Source organism: Sorex araneus, chromosome 7 (assembly GCF_027595985.1).
Source record: "Sorex araneus isolate mSorAra2 chromosome 7, mSorAra2.pri, whole genome shotgun sequence".
NCBI lineage: Eukaryota > Metazoa > Chordata > Mammalia > Eulipotyphla > Soricidae > Sorex > Sorex araneus.
Window position 1 is genome coordinate 37749592 of NC_073308.1, and position 14972 is coordinate 37764563.

Sequence of the window (14972 nt, forward strand, 5' to 3'; positions counted from 1 at the left end):
GAAAGCCCCCACCCCAGACTCCTGCTAAATGACACCCTCCCAGCGTCCTTCCTCCCCGAAGCTCCCCACCCAGGGGGTCCATCCTGGGTGAGCAAGCAGAGAGGGGCCCAGCACAGCCTGGCCGGCCAGCATGGGAGCTCAGAGCTCTGCCCGCAAGGGCTGGCATTCCCTTCCCTCTGCAAACACTGCCTGAGCCCGCCCTGTGCATGGCCTCAGGAGAGGAGACAGGGGGGCTGCCCTCCAGACCCTGCCAGGAAATCTCTCTCCCTCCGCCACGTCCCCCCAGACCCCACCATTCTCCAGTGGGTCAAAGACAGATGCCCCGAAGAGTGCAAAACTACCATCCAATCTGTTAAGACTCATCCTCGGCCAGGCACTTGCCACTCACCATCTCCCGCTCCCTGTTTTGCGATTCCAGGGATGGAACAAAGGGCCTCATACATGCAAGGCGTGCGCCCTGCCACTGAGCCGTATCCCCAGCCCTCGCGTGATCTCTTAACTCCAGTATATTATCCCCCGTGTGTGGATGAAGGAACAGGCTGAAAGAAGATAAGCCTCTGGCCCAAGGTCACACGGTCAGCTGGGGAAAGTGCTCCTTACTAGTCCCTTCTACGTGTGTGTGTGTGTGTGTGTGTGTGTGTGTGTGTACATTCAAATATAGAGGAAATATTTCAAGAGTGTTAGGAACCTAGAGTTATATAACATGCATGTGCAAACATAGAATTGAATAAATGCACGTGCATGAGTAAACATACAGTACAATGTAGATGCATCTATGTGCACAGCTGTTGGGATATGATGATATATTAATAAGAGCTTTGCTATAGAATTTATAAGTTGATGGCGCAAACATGCAGTCACGCTGCCCTTGAAAAGCAGGTGTAAGAGCTGGATGTCCAGACTGAAGGGTGTGTGAGCAAGACGGGGAAGTGGGGACTCAGGAACTCGGGGCTTCTCCTAGAAGGGGCAGGTGCAGGGGGCCCGGATGGCCCCAGGGAAGCAGGGGTGTGGTGGGCTGCAGGGGGCTGTGAGGCTGAGCTCCTTGCTCTTCCTTTGACCCCCCTCTTCTCCCTCTCCACGGAGGCCCAGAGGCTCTCACAGGGCTCTGCACCCCCACTCCTTGCCCCCACTCCCTCCCACACCCGCCGAGACGGGACTGCTGGTGCCCTCTGCTAGCCCCTGTGGGCAGGCTCAGGAGGCTGCAGGTGTGTGGGGAGGCTGGGTCAGCGAGAGTGGCCGCAGGGAGGGCCCCCAGGCCACTTCCTACCTTGGGGACGTTGTCTGAGTGGTTTCACTCGTGGAGTGGGGTTAGAACAGCGGCCCTGGAGTTACCGGGTTCTGTGGGCGGAGTGCTGCTGTGCCTCTCTCAGAGCTCTCTCTCCTCCTGAGCCCGCACAGCAATCCTGTGAGAGTCACCAGGCTCTGTTACGAAGGGTAAATGCAGGCTCAGAGCAGTAAAGCGACTTGCCCAAGGTCACAGAGCCAGTACATACAGAAGGCATGGTTAAGGCCAACCCTGGATGGTGCTAAGGCCTCTCACCCATACTGACTGCTGGATGCTCAGGGGCCGATGGAAAGATGTCACCTGTCACCAGAAAGCTCCAAAACGGCTAAGGCGGTCTTCCCGGTGCTGGGAGCAAATGGGCTCTCTGTCAGCAGGTATGCATCCACGCCTTCATATGCACGAGCACTACATACACAATCCTGTGTACATACAAGCACACAGGCATGAGTATGTGTATACAGGCGCATGTACATATGAGCAGGTGTGTACACGAGTGCCCATGGACACTTATATGAATGCAGGTGTGAATGACCATGTGTATCTGCTACATGTGAACATGTTCATATGTGCATGTGTGTCTGAGTATGTGTATGTGAATATGCATTTACATGAGCGTGCCTGTATATGAGCATATGTATTTGAATATGTGTCTGCATGAACACACATGTATATATGTGTGTGAACATGAGCACTGTGCATATGAGCATCTGTCAGTATGCCTGAGCTTATGTGTACATGAATTATGTGCATACTTAACATGTGTATGAGCATGTGTGCATGTGAGGGTGTTATGAGTGTGTGTGTGTATACCTGAGGGTATGAGCATGTGTGTGCACATGAGGGTTTGTATGAGTGTGTGTGTACATGAGGGTATGAGTGTGTGTGCACACGAGGGTGTGTATGACCATGTGTGTACATGAGGATACAAGGGTGTATGCACGTGAGGGTATGAGTGTGTGTGTACCTGAGGATATGAGGGTGTATGCATGTGAGGGTGTGTATGAGTGTGTACATGAGGGTATGTATAAGTGTTTGTACATGTGAGGGTATGTACGAGCATGTGTGCAGGTAAGGCATGTATGAGTATGAGGTTCGTGAGGGTATTATGAGCATGTGTGTATGTGTGTGTGCACCTGAGGGTGTGTGTGAGCATGTTGATGAGCATATGTGTGCATGAGTATGTGTGTATTGTGCCAGCATGAGTGTACATATGAACATGTACATGAATGTACATGGAAGCATATACCTGAGAATAGAGATGGGATTGTGCACATCATGCCCATGTCTGTATGTGCAAACATGAGAATGTGAGTTGGCACGTGTGTAGCTGAGCGTGTGTGTGTGGTGCCGGTGAACCAGCACGGGAGCCAATGTGGAGGCTGTCTGATGCCAGCGCTGGCTCTCCTGGGCACAAGGCCTGGGCAGTGCCAGCTCATTTTCCCAGATATTTTTCCAGGGAAATTAACAGGGGGGACATTCTTCTCTGTAATAATGATAAAAATAATAATAATTAACGTGGCTATAGCTTATATTTCTCCAGCGCCTCTCTCCCCAGAGTGCTGAGCTGCTGGCTTTACAGCCGGCCCCTGGCCTGGGACCCGAGCTCTGCCAGCGCTTCCGTCTGGCCCAGCTGGGAGCCGAGTCGGAGTGCGTGGGACTCCCTGGAGGGCTCCCGCCTCCTCCCAGACTCCCCACAGGGCCCGGGAACAGGACGGGGCGGAGCCCGCTGGGCCCGCACGGCCTCCCAGGCCTGGCTTGTTGGCCAGAGGCCAGGCTGGCGGGCTCCGCAGTGTCCACGAACGTCCAGTGGAACCAGGGCCCGGGTGCTCTATCAGAGGCGCTCAGGGAGACCAAGGAGGGGGAGACTCAGGGGCGGGGCCCAGACTCCTCCCACTATGCATCTCTCAGTGAATTCTGGGCAGGGAGGACCCCCAAGGTTCTGGGAGTCCAGAGACAATGGAGTTTCAGGCAGGAGCTCAGTTTCCATTATACAGGGAGGCCCCCTGCCATCCCACACCCCCGACCTCCCCACACACTCTCTGACGTCCACAGCAGGCCCTCCCTGCTCTGTGCGCAGAAACCGCACAGGGCTCCGTGGGCCGGGGCCTGAGAGGTGAGGGCTCGGTCCGAGTGACATTTCCTCTGCTTCCTCTGGGAGTAAGGGAGGGGCAAGGACTGGACGGAGCAGGAACCACGGGCAGGGCCGTTTCCTCGTAAACGTATCCCTCAGCCTCTCCAGAGAGAAAGGCCGAGAATCTCAGTCCACAGGTGGACGGCAGAGTCCGGGACATTCGCCACTGGGTGCAGACACGGTTGTGCAAGTGTGAGCATGTATGAGTGTGTACGTGTGTGTGTGTGTGTGTGTGTGTGTGTGTGAGTGCACAGGTGTATTCTGGCGACAAGGCCCAGAACGTCTATCAGATTCTCACTGCGGGTCTATGACCCCCCCCTAAGTTTAATAAGCGGGGCTCTCTTCCTTGGCTGTGACCACCTTCCCCACCCCTGCAGGGGGCTGGGGTTTGGAAGGGCGGAGCGGGCTGGGCTGGGCTGGGCTGGGTGCAGCTCCCGCAGAACCAGGACCATCTCCCAGGCAGAGCCGAGGAGCCTCTAATCCGGGGCGGTGATGAAGTGTCTTCCTTGGCACCTCATTTTTCCCAGTGTGACAGCCCCATATCTCCCGCTCCCTGTCACCCCCGTGACAGCCTTCTAACCGAGAAGGGAGCATCAATGTCATAGGAATTCCTCCCGAAGCCCAGGGCTGCACGGAGCTCGGGAGAAGGGAGGTGAGAGGCAGGGGCTCCGCACAGCCCCTGGCAAAGGGCAAACCAAGCCCTTAGAAGGGGTGAGACTGGGTTCGACTCCCGCATCTGCCTCCTGGCTGTGTGACCTTGAGCAAGTGACCAAGTCTCAAGAGTCTGCTCCTGGACTGTGAAACGGGGGGGGGGGCCCTAATAGGATGGAGAGGAGCTCTCTCCCGCCAGGCGTGGGGAGCACACGCACAGTTCTTCCCGTCTGCCTCTCCACTGCAGTGCCGGAAGGACCCTGGGGGTAGCAGCCAGAGGCTCCCCAGAACCTCCCCTTCCCCAGATCTCACTCGGCTTCCATCTCCTGTGCTCTCAGCTCCAGTGCTCCCAGCAATGAGGGGTCACTGGTGCCACTTCACAGCCCCGGCCCTGATGTGTAGAAGACCGGACTGCTTCTTCTCTTAGACTTCTCAGCCTTTCAAACTTGTTCTGGAACGTTCTCTGCTGGGGCTGCTTCATTTTTTTTTTTACTTTTTGGGTCACACCTGGTGATGCTCAGGGGTTACTCCTGGCTCTGCACTCAGGAATTACTCCTGGCGTGCTCAGAGGACCATATGGGATGCTGGGAATCGAACCTGGGTCGGCCGCGTGCAAGGCAAACGCCCTACCCGCTGTGCTATCACTTCAGTCCCCGCTTCATTATCTTTTGATAGCCCTCACTTCCACCTCCTCTCTCCCACCCCACTCCTGCTCCCCGCAACCATGTTTAGCAGGAACCCCGGAGAGGTGGGTGGTCCTGCACTGATTTCTCCGGGCAGCTTGCCCCACCTGCATCACCTCTGTCCCCCACCCCCACTCCTGCCTGCACGGAGTCTGCGAGGGTGCTTGAGAATGTGGGCCCGGGGGAAGGAGGCCGGTGTTGCTGCAAACCCAGCAGGGGGGGCCCCTGCCAGCGTGACCAGCCTGGGTCCTGCTGGCTCACGCCTACTTCAGTCTAGACCGGATGCACAGCTGACCTCGCAGGCTCGACTCTGCACCCACCCACACCAGCCGTCTCCAGCCCTTTCACACCCGAGAACCTGCACTGGGGCCCGAGGACCAGCTGTTACAGCTAAGGCCAATGGTTTTCAGCTTTTCTACACCTGTGCACTGCCTGGTGGCTAAAGACCACTGGTCTACACCAGGTGACAGTCCTGGGGGCTTCTGTCAATCATCCAGAACTTTCTTCACCTGTCCAGAGGGAGGGAGAGGTCGGAGGGTACAGCCAGGACCATGGCAGGGGGAGCAGTGGTGGGGGTGGGCCTGCACAGGGAATCTGGGGTTCTCTGCTCACATTGGCAGTAGCGGGAACACGGAGGCCGGGGGTGGCTGGCTCGCCAATCAGACAACAGGTCGTGGGGAGCTGGCCCTGGGCCTGATTGGTTCTACTCTGCTGGTGTTTATGTTCTTGTGCCACCCGTGGCCGTGCTCACGGGACACTCCCGGCTCAGTGCTTGGGCGGTGGGTGTGTGTGTGGGGGGGGGGGGTTTCTCGCCTGGTGGTGATGGTGGGAACCATATGGTGCCAGCAAAGGAAGCCGAGGCTCCTGCATGTGAAGTCTGCAAATTAGCCACCAGCGGCCCATCTCCAGGCCCCACTGGACTGGCTCTAGAGGGAGTCTTTTCCTTCTTTCTGGGAGCCTGTCCCTGCAGAACAGGCACCAGAGCACCCCAAGGAGACAGGGATGGGGCTGATTCCCCTCGGAGTGTGTGTGTGGGGAACCCTCCGGGCACCCTGGGGAGACAGGGCTGGGGCAGACTCCTGTCAGAGTGTGTGAGGGAACCTTCCAGGGCACCCTGAGGAGACAGGGAGGGGGCAGACTCCTGTCAGAGTGTGTGAGGGAACCCTCCAGGGCACCCTGAGGAGACAGGGAGGGGGATAAGCTCCTGTCAGTGTGTATGAGTGATGGACGGGCTGGACGGAGCACGGTCTAACAGGCCAGCCTTCCCTCCAAGATGTGGTGTGGGTCAAGGCAGCCCTCAAGGCAGGGGTCACGTTGCTTTCCTGAGGAGAAGGACTACATTAGCCCGTCCCGTCTCTTCCCCACACTCACCAACTCCCCCAGACCTTTGTCCCCACGAGGTTATGTGGTCAAAGGCTCACGTTAAAGAGTGGGGTGGGGAGAGAGAGGTACCCGGCGAGAAAAGAGGGGGAGAGCTGAAGGGGAACCAGCGCCGCCTCAGGGAGCAGAGTCTCTTTATCTCTGACCAGAAGAAACAGGTCTAAGATGCCGGGACTCACTGCTATGCCTTTTGGGTTGTCTCTCCCATGGGGTTTTGGACAAAGGTTCAGGTTCTGTTGAAATTGAGGGAGAAGCAGCCGGTCAGCAGGGCATGGGGTGAAGGTATTCTGGGGGTGGGGGTAGAGACAATTATTTGGCAGGAACAGTGACCCAACATTGGGGTTTCCTCCCTGAGGCGGGGGTGGGGCCAGGCCTCCCACTGGGGTTGCACCCCCCCCAACATCCTTAGCTTCCTGTGCTGGCTGTGGGGTCAAGGGGTCACGATTGACTGCAGGGGAGGCCCAGGTGCCCAGGAGCTTGGCCTGTGGGACTGGAAGACTATTTTTGGTTATTGGGGGGGCGGGCACACCTGGCAGGCTCAGGACTTACTCCTGGCTCTGGGCGCAGGAATCACTCCTGGAGATGCTCAGGGGACCATATGCGATGCCGGAGTTTGAACCTGGGTCCGCCGCATAGAAGGCCAGTATCCTGCCCGCTGTCCTATTCTGCAGGTAGATGCTGACCCAAGGAGGAAAGGAGCAAGGTGGCCGCCTGGCCAGCAAGTCATGGGGCAAGAGGACATGTGGCGCGGGGCGTGGCAGGGTGGCAGGTTTCTCTTCTCTGGGGCATGGCTGACTGGATAAGTGCCCCACATGCTCTGCCCGCTGCCCCCTCAGGGACTGATGCCTCATCAAAGCCACACTGACATTCCCACACCAGATGTTTTGATAGAGGTGCCATTCAACCAGGCTTCCAAAGCCAGAGGGACCGGAATGCAAATGAAAGACATTTGTCACCTTTATCTCACCTATTTTAAAGGTTTCACATCTGACTACAAGGCTTTCTGCAGGAGCTGAGGAGGGAGGGGGAAGCCCAGGGCAGGTCAAGGGTGAGTCTCATGCTGAGTCACCCAGTGACTCAGCACAATGCAGCCAGGCAGGAACCCAGGCCTGCTCCAACAGGGGGCCTGGATGTGACGGGGAGTATTTGAAATGGGGGGTCGGGGGGAGCAGTTCAAAGTGGGCTGGGCGGGACGTGTACATGCTCACCGGCTTCTGAACGTCCGCAAGGGAAAACATATCTCAGAGATATTGGGCTATGTTGATTATATTTCACAATGATAATATTCAGAATATCTTAGGTTCAATAGCTATTAATTCTATTTTTCTACTTTTATTGTTTGGTTTTTGGGGCCACACCCGGCAGTGTTCAGGGCTTATTCCTGGCTCGGTACTCAGAGATCACTCCTGGTGGGGCCTGAGGAACTCTATAGGGTGCTGGGGATTGAATCTGCATTGGCAAGAACCCTACCCCCCATACTGTCTCTCCAGCCCCAATTTATTTATTTATTTACTTTTTTACTTTATAATGTAGTTACTTGATTGTGAGAATCACCTGATTCTACCAACCAGCTCCGAAGGACTCCATCCAAATTCCCCCTCTCCCACTTAAGTCTGTTGGTCCCGTCAGCCTCAGTTCCCCCGTCCTGTCAAATGGGAAAATACAGGTGTGTGTGGCAGGAGATCTGTAAGGATGTTAGTGGTACCTGAAAAGCAGCGAGCATGATGCCTGCTGCCTGGATGATCAATAAAGGTCCCCCTGTCACACACACACACATATCCCTGGGCCTAGGCCTGGATGTTCTCTGAACTGTGCACTAAGCAGCTGGCTGGTTCCTAAGACCTCTGAGCTTGGGGAGAGTGAGACTGATGTGACACTGTGGCACTGTCATCCCGTTGTTCATCAATTTGCTCAAGCAGGCGCCAGTAACATCTCCATTGTGAGACTCGTTGTTACTGTTTCTGGCATATCGAATACGCCATGGGTAGCTTGCCAGGCTCTGCCGTGAGGGTGGGATACTCTTGGTAGCTTGCCGGGCTCTCCAAGAGGGACGGAGGAATTGAACCCAGGTCGGCCACATGCAAGGTAAACGCCCTACCCGCTGTGCTATCGCTCCAGTCCGGAGACTGATGTAGGTAGGTAGATAAGGGAACACACACACACACACACACACACACACACACACACACACACACACACCAATGGCAATGAAATTCTGGGAAGTAATAAAGTCACCAGTCCTAAGTCTGACCCACCTGGTGGATACAGAAAATAAGACCTGATAAGACCTTCTCCAGCAGCAGATTCTGAGGAGACTGGACCCCTCCTTACAGGAAAGGCCTGAAGAAATCACTGGAGAACCCTCAATTCCTTCCTTTAATCTGATTAACCCTCATATCCAGACAGAACTGTAGCACTGTAGCACTGTCGTCCCATTGTTCATCGATTTGCTCGAGCGGGCACCAGTAACCTCTCCATTGTAAGACTTGTTGTTACTGTTTTTGGCATATAGAATGTGCCACGGGTAGCTTGCCAGGCTCTGCTGTGCAGGTGGGATAATCTCGGTAGCTTGCTGGGCTCTCTGAGAGGGATGGAGGAATCAAACCTGGGTCGGCCGCATGCAAGGCAAACACCCTACCTGCTGTGCTACCATACCAGTCCAGCAGGAACAAAGATAAGAAAAGCGGGTTTCAAAAAGGATTATCGACCACTCTCAACTCTACCTGCTTAGCAACAGACTCTTATCTAGCTAGAAAGCCCCACATGGGGGGCAGCTTGGGAAAATCCTATAAAAGCCACCTTGAACAAAGGAAGGGTGCACATGTTGTGCCGGCATCTCCCCTCTTGAGATGTGTGCTTTCATGTCGAATGCTGGGGTGTGTGTAGGGGCTCGCCCCACCCTTGGAGAAGCCCAAGTTCTCTCTTGAGCGTGTTATTCTACTCCCTCATTTTCCTTCCCTCTTCCCCTTCCTAAAGCCCTCCAGATAGAAATCTGTTTTACTTCCCTGCTGGTGTACTTCTGAAATTCTTTTCTGTGAGGCAAGACAAGAACCGGTACCCCGGGTAAGGCCTGGGATTGACTTTCCTTTCCTGCAAAGAGCGATTCTGCTCTCCAAACGGAGTCTGGTCTCCCTGAGAAATCGGGCGGCGGGGATCGATTCCTGTGTCGAGAAGATGAAGCAGACGTCAGGTGTGGCTTGAGGGCCACCGGGTGGGGCTGGCGGGGTGGGGGGGGGGCTCTGGCCCACACCACGTGCAGGGGCTTAAGGCTGACTTTATCAGTCCTCCCCTTCCCAGATGACCTCAGAGGCGGATTGGGAGAAAGTGACTCTCTCCTCTCTGCCTCACATAAGCCACGCGTGGGGGCCAAAGTGATATTTCAAAATCACTTTGTAAAGCAGAGGGCTCCCACCGCTGAACGTCTACGCTCTCTGGGCCTCAGGGTCCTCACCTGAACCAGGCCAAGAGCAGCCGTGGCCCAAATGGGGTGTCCCAGTGCTCCTGAACCCTGAGGCTTGATGGCCGAGACAAGGCTGCCCTCTGCTCCCTCTGCTGACCACCCCGCTGTGAAGCCAGCGGCTGGAACTACCCAGCGTGCTTTGCGGCACTGCAGGTAATCCAGAGCCCCCACACCGGTCCTTTCCCCACACGGAAGCCGCGTCAGGAGTCACAGTCCGAGGTGGCCAGGACGGAGGCTGCTTCCCCCCAGTCTGGGCATTTCTGCCGGCCAGCCTGCCCACACGCACCCGCGGAGGCAGGAGTTCCTGCCTGTCACAAGAGTCAGAGGTTGAGGAGGACGGAGCGAGTGGAAGTCACTGAGGCAGCCAGGACCCAGGGCCCCCGAGGGGACTCAGGCTACAGCAGCGGAGGGGAGTGGGCTCAGGCGCCCCGCCGGCAGCCACGCGGGATTCAGGGAGCGCTCAGGAGAGAAGGGCATGTTGGGATTTGGGGAGCCAGGGGGCTGCGAGGTGCTTCAGGACAGGGACGTCTGGCCAGCATCTCCACCCCAGCTGCCTCAAGGAAAGAAAGTGAGAAGGAATGACTCAAACCCACCCAACTGGAAATCAAACCCACCCAAGTGGAAATGAGAACAGCAAGGAAGAGTATAAAGAGCATGCACGGGGCCCCAGGACTCTCCTTCCTCCTTCCTCCCTCCCTCCCTCCTTCCTTCCATCCTCACTCCTTCCTTCTTTCCCTCCCTCCCTTCCCTCTCTCCCTTCCTTCCTTCCTTCCTTCCTTCCTTCCTTCCTTCCTTCCTTCCTTCCTTCCTTCCTTCCTTCCTTCCTTCCTTCCTTCCTTCCTTCCTTCCGTCCTTCCTGTGTCCTTGAGTGTTCCATGTGCTTTGCTGGGTGCAAGCCACAGGTCAGAGGGCACAAGTGGGGGGTCTACAGACAAATGTACTGAAAAAATGAGGGGCTGTGCGTTCCTGCTTGGACCCCATGGGAGTGACCTTGAGCAAGTCCCCTCCCTCTCTGGGCCTTAGCTCATCTGGTTAGTGGTGATGGTGATGGTGTGTGTGTGTGGTGACATGGGGTCGGGGTGGCGGGGGGCTAGTCTCCAAGGTCACACGCCACACTGATGACTGGATTCTGGGGTGCCTGAGCCATCTCCCAGCTGTCCAGAATCAGCCTCACCGCTCCGGGCACCATGACAGAGGGTGAAGGAGGGGGCCTGGCAGAGGTGCCCTGGCTCAAGGGAGGCAGCGGGACGCTCCTGGAAGCTGGGTCCCCGGAGATGGCGCGGTGGAGGTAACAGGCTGTGACAGAGGAGAGAGCCAGTAGTCAATTCCGTTCCATCAAAATGTGATTGCCCAGAAGCCTCGTAAACAGGCAGCTCCCCTGGGGCCGGAGGCTGCTCTTCTCCCCACCTTCCTGCCGCCAGGTGTCTTTCCCAGCCCGGCCTATGCCAGCCCCCCCCCCAGATCTGTTCTGCGCAAGGTGGGCAGCCAACGGTTAAATGCCCGCTGGCAGGTGAGGACCCAGGGCTGGGGGGCGGTGGGGGCAGGGCGGGAGCCGGAATCACTTAGCCCTCATTAGTCCAAATTAAAATCAGGAGTGAGATGACAATTACAATTTGCAGTGGGCTAATTGTTTTCCCTCAGACGCTGATCGGTTCACAGATTGGGGAAATTAATTGTTTGAAGTCCCAGGTGGATTAGCTTTGAACCCAGCTGCGTCCAGGCCATCTCGGCTTCATGCCCGCACTTCCTCTCGACCTCCAGACTCAGGCTCCTGCCCTTTGGGGCGCTCGGCAGAGAGATGAGGCTGGCATCCTAGAGGCAGGGCTAGGGGGAAGCTGGCAGAAGCCTGTGCCCCGGGGTTGGGGGGCTCCGGCCTGACTGCAGGAGGAGGTGCCTTAGCCAGCAGGTGCCACCTGCTGGGGGTGGGGTGGGGCTCTGGGAATTCCTCCCTGGACCTGTCATTTCCACAGATTCACAGTCACTGTGACACTCATTCAATCGACCAACACATTGACCTGCTGTGTCCCGGGCACTGGGCACTGGGCACTGCGGGGAGGATCGGGGTTGCAAATAGACAAGAAACGCGTAAGTCACATGGCATGGGCTGGAGATGCCGAAGGAGGTGGGGCGCAGTATGTGCTGCCCCCGTTACCTCTCCCGGCCTAAGGGGCCGACCACCGCCACGCAGGTTGTGCAGGTGAGGGGTGTCGGGGCTTATCTAATCCCACACGCCTTTCAGAGCGAGAGCGGGAGGCAGCGGAGGGCTGTGCTGGCTGGAGGGGGAGGGGCTCGCACCAGAGCTGCAGGCGACAGAGGGCAGACGGGAAACTCAGTCCTGCTGGTGCCCAGAAGCGGCCCTGCAGCCCTGCTCCTGTCACCGAAGATCGGGGCCATAGACGGAGCTCAGGGCTGATTTCCCCCCCTCCTCCCCCCCCCCCAGACTCTAGACAAAGGTCCAGCCTGACTTCGGATACAGGGCTCTTTAAATCTGGTCTCTAGATAAAGGGCTCCGGGCTCCTGCCCTGCTCCCTGCTCGCCACCCCCCCACCACTCCCCTCGGTAGCACCTGGGTGTCTCCAGGTGCAGGTGCCAGCACTGCCTTCCCAACAGGGCGGCGGGCACCCTGCCAGCAGCCAGCAGGGGGAATTAGGTCTTTAATTAGAGAGACAATGGGAAGCTGGGGTTGGGGAAGGGTGGGGGGTGTGGACAGCTTCATAAGTGCGAGGAGAGCCTGAGATGGGGAGAAAAAGGCTGAGCTGCACCCATGGGACCCTGGACTTCCCCCACCCACACCACCACCACTTACATGGTTTCCCCCTCCCTGCTCAGCCGGCCACAGGACACGGGCCAGGGAGAAGGTCTGCTCAGGGCATACGGTGTCCAGGGAGCCCAGGTTTGTGGACGGGGAGCAAAGCGCCCGCCCGAGTTAACATGTTGATTCTTTGTCTTGTCATCTGTGTGATATCCGGCAAGCTCATTGTTCTGGGGGTCAGTTTTGTCTTCCGGACAATTAGAGCAATAATACCTACTTTGCAAGAGGGTGGTCGGAAAGATCAGAGATTTCCTGGCTCTGCACTCAGGAATTACTCCTGGCGGTGCTCAGGGGACCATATGGGATGCTGGGAATCGAACCCAGGTTGGCCGCGTGCAAGGCAAACGCCCTACCCACTGTGCTATCGCTCCAGCCCCAAGAGTCAATGTCTTTATTCCACCTCCATGGTTGATCCGTGAGTTCGCTGAAAGTGTGATTTCAGAAGGGACGGAATGTCCCCTCTCCCTGGAAGTCCTCCCTTCCTTGCTCCCGGGGCTCCTCCGAGAAGTCGGCTGCTAGCGTAAAGCCTGCGCTTGCTTCTGATACTCGTGGAATTTTCACTTTATCTCTGACATTTTGAAATTTCAAAACATTATGTCTCTGTGAGTTTGTCATTAATTGTGCTCCACGCCCGGCGGAGCCTGCGAGGTGGGAAGCAGTTGTTTTCGGGAGAGAAAATGGAATCTAGCGTCAATTTCCAAGCTCCCGTTTGTTCTCTGCACTGCTTTAAAAAACAAGAGCCCATCAAGGGATAAGTGTCTAAATAAAATGTGAAATATCCATACGACGTGCTATTATTCAGCCATAAAAAGCAATGAAGAGCTAATACATGCCGTGGAGAAAGGGCCCTCTGCGCATCCTGGCAGCAAGAGGGGAAGGTCGGCCTGCAAACCCCATAGCTGCCCCCTGAGGGGCCACACGGAACTGTTTAAGAGGGGGGTGGGTCGGCGGAGTGGGGTTATCTGGGGCTGGGGAGGGGAGGGGTCACCCCACTGCTTATGGGTGTGGGGTACAGGGTTTCCCTGGGGGTGATGCAAACCTTCAAGCATTAGAACACGGTGATGGTGACACGCCTTAGCAGATGTTGGAGATGTTAGAAAGGAAGGGTGCAGGCAAGTATGAACGCAGTCCCAGTGTTACTCAGCTTTCCCAGACAGGACTCCCCGCTGGTCCGCTGGGGAGAGCCCGTGGGGCTGGATGGCGGGGTATTTCCCAGACTTCCCACGTAGGACTTGCTTCTTTCAGCTCTTTTCTGCTTGTTTTGCTTTTTCCGTGTTCGATGCTTTCCTTCAAAAGCACTGAGGAGCCTGAGAGACAGTCGAGCAGGTAAGGCACTAGCCTCGTAGGCTACCAACCTGGCTTCAACCTCCGACACCCCAGATGGTCTCCCAAACACTGCCAGGGGTGGTCCCTGAGCACAGATCCAGGAGTAAGCCCTGAGCACCACGGAGTATGGCCCCAAACCAAACCAAAACAAAAAAAATTTTTTTTTAATTGCCCTGTTCCTGAGAACTCTGGGGTCTTCTTGAAGTGAGGGTGGGCAGCCTCTCCCTGATCCCCCATAGGATCCCGACAGCCACGCCCACCTCCCACAGCTGCCGCCGTGCCAACTCACCGACAGAGTGCTCTTTGAGTATGAGCTAAGCCTTGGAGGAGAGGCAAGCCGATCTGCTAAAATTCATGGACACACCAGTTCCCCTGGCCAAAAACTCTGGGGTGCCCTCAGGAGAGGGGCTGGCCAAGCCCCGCCCTGCTGAAGCCCCAAGAGCTGCACCCACACCCACGCCAATGGCTCAACTCCACTGCCTCACTCAGAATCTCTGCAGAGACACCAAACCGTGACACTTCCAGGTACTCCGTGTTCAAGCTGAGAACTCTGGGGTCTTCTCAGAGTGGGGGCAGGCAGCCTGACCCCCCTCCCACTGGAGTGAGGGTGGGCAGCCTCTCCCTCATCCCCCATAGGATCCCGACAGCCAACCTGGCTTCAACCTCCAACACCCCAGATGGTCTCCCAAACACAAACATCAGGCGGTCACCGTGTCAACTTACCAGCCCAGTTCTACAGACCCCAAAGTTTCTGGACTGCATGGCCCCCAAATTCCACAGTCTTGAAACTCCAGTAGGGACACACCAAATTAGATGGGAGAGCAGCATAGAAGCCAACTAAACTCAGAAACCACAAACAAGCAGGCTCAGCTAGCGACAAACAGCTAGTACATCCTTAGACAAGGACATAACAACCCTCTGGGTGAGATAGGACAATTTTCACAAATTTCTTTTCCTGAAGTATTTTTTTTTATAATTCGTTTAGCCATTTAATTGCACTAAGCAATGTAAAATTAATTATTGTGTACCTGCGGAGGGGGCAGGCGTGGGGCATGGCTGGGAAAATGGGGACAGTGGTGGAGAGAAGGCCATTCTGGTGGCGGGACTGGTGACGGAGCATCCCAAGCCCCTACCAACTGTTTTATCAATGACTTTGTAAACCAGGGTGTTTAAATAAAGTATTTAAACAAAACAAAAAAAGCTCCATGTTCTTGGCTGGTGGCTCGTCTTCATAGGGTGGCAGT

The 14972-nt window shown here is 56.3% G+C and overlaps 1 protein-coding gene across 1 annotated transcript in view; it reads right to left on the reverse strand.

The window, feature by feature from the left end:
- Positions 1-14972, reverse strand: part of LRRN2 (leucine rich repeat neuronal 2) — a 58516-nt gene that overhangs the window by 20563 nt on the left and 22981 nt on the right. The window lies entirely within an intron of this gene.